Genomic DNA, 2328 nt, shown 5'->3' with positions numbered 1-2328 from the left:
AATAATAATTGATAATAAATAAAATTATATAAAAAAAATAATAAAAATAATACATAATAATTAAATAATAATTAAATAAAAATAATTTTTAATTTTTATCGATAAGAAAAATCAATGCATAAAATGAATTATACATATATTTAACAAAGAATATAGGGATATTTTCAGATGGTTACTAAATTATCTTTTCCCTTCCGCGAAAAGAAAATCGCCTGGAGATGCTTCTATGTAGAATTCAGGCCGGAAGTGCACAGGAGTTGCAGCTTTCGAAGACGATCGTAAAACGCCTCGCGAGTTCCTCGATGTTTCCTTATCCCCACTGCGAGTACCTTTGATATCTACTTATTTCTTATTCCGTTACTAGATGAGAAAGTTAATAATTATATTAAAGAAAAATCCAAATTATTTTCACATAATTTTATCGATAATAATAAAAAAAGAAAAAGGAAAAGTCAATATTTTTAATTTCAATGTTTATTTAAAAAATTGATTATATATAATTTTCATTCAATTATTAAATTGAAATAAATCTGTTAGAATATTCTAAAATAAAAATAGTTAGTATTGCAAATATTTCTCAAAAGCAATTATATATACAATCAGGCAATGCGATGTCGTAGAAACGTAAGCAATTCATAATGTTCGAATAAGTCTTGCTTACGTCGTCGCGGCCTCGTCCAGAGAGCAAGGACATTCATTGGCCACAATTCATCTGTCGCGCAATGCTCAACCAATCGTAAACTTGACTAGCGCTTTACTTCCGTCGCGAAGCCACGCATTCGTCTGTCCTCGCGTACACTGGTTTCGTTGTCACGGCACAGGTATTATATGCTTATATATTCACTGCATACGGTTGTACTCGCGAATGAGCAGGTTTAAACGCTTGGTACGCGCTCGTTTCCGCGGTCAGAATCATTGGCACATTCTCGCGCCGGCAATAAACCGCCAGTTAAAACTCCCACTCTCTCATTCTTCTCTTCTCTTTTTTTCGGCGCTGTTCGTTTTACGGCTTCAAAATTTGCGACTAATAATGATATGAATAATAATAACAAAATTGAGATATGCACCAATTTAACGAAAACATTTGATTATCAATAATCGTGAATCCCAACGCATCAAATGAAATATATTTTGACTCGTCACGGTCTGCAGTTCGATCTCTTCGAAAACAACGATCTCTGCCTAACCGACTAGTCACACCGTCATCATTTGCGCAGCACAAACAACGGGAACGAATATCTTGAAGTATTTCTTTTGAATTCTTGCTTCAAAAATTCCACGTTATCTTGATCTTCATCGTACAACGAGAAAATCGATCGAAATTTAAGTTAAGTTATAGAGATAGAAACTTTCACATATGTACGTAACGAGAAGTTGAAATTCTTTCTCTATATGTTAAAAGCGTTACAAACACTAAGATACATGTATATAAGTAAATACCCAGCAACAATAAAGGGAGAAAGAAGTTTGTTCCTCATCGCGAAGAGGAGGAAGACATTTTCACCGCGCCTTCACGGAGAAAACGACTTCGCTTAGAACTGCCTCGCCGACGGCTGTGGCCGTCGCGCGATACGCTTCTCAGAGCCTCAAGCACGCTCTCCCCTCGGGCTACCTACGGAATGTCACGCAAAATTCGCGAAATTAACCGGCCTGTTGAGTACTGACGATCAACGATCGATGCGTCAATTTGCACGCTCTTGTTTCGCGATCGAAGCGTTCCGATGATGCAGCTCGTTTACCCGATACCGAATAAAAATGTTCGCGGTGAATTTTCTTAGGCTGCATGCCGTATGGAAGGTGGCGCGCGGATCCGTACGACGTTGTCTGCCGTTCGTTGCTGGCTCGCAAGAGCCGAGGCCTTCGAGCACTCTTATGCTGCTTGCCGTATAAAGGCTGACAGTCAGTGGCGGGTTTCGAAGCTAACGGCGTTGGGCAAACTCCCTCGAACTCGGGGGCCCCGATGTCTACGAGTTCCCCGTTTTGTAGCCTCAAAATCGTACGTCGAACGTTTAAATTATTATTATATTACGTTGAAGATATTAGAAATTTTTTTTTATAATTATTTTTATTTAATTTATATTTTATAAAATATTCCTTCATGTATAATTTTTATATTTCTATTTATTATATTTTAAAAATTAAGTAAATTAAATAAAATGAAGAAAAAGATTTTTATTAATATTGATAAATTTGAAATTTTGAAAAATTGAAAAATTTTATTATAAAATATTGTAATATATAATTATGTGCGATATCAAATAGTTTCGGTTATGATTTTATATCATTCGATAATATAATTCGGCCGCACGATATAAGAAACTTGCTGAT

This window comes from Apis dorsata, unplaced genomic scaffold (assembly GCF_000469605.1).
Source record: "Apis dorsata unplaced genomic scaffold, Apis dorsata 1.3 scaffold_295, whole genome shotgun sequence".
Lineage (NCBI taxonomy): Eukaryota > Metazoa > Arthropoda > Insecta > Hymenoptera > Apidae > Apis > Apis dorsata.
The sequence above is the reverse complement of the archived record's forward strand: the minus strand, read 5'-3'. Positions refer to the sequence as shown.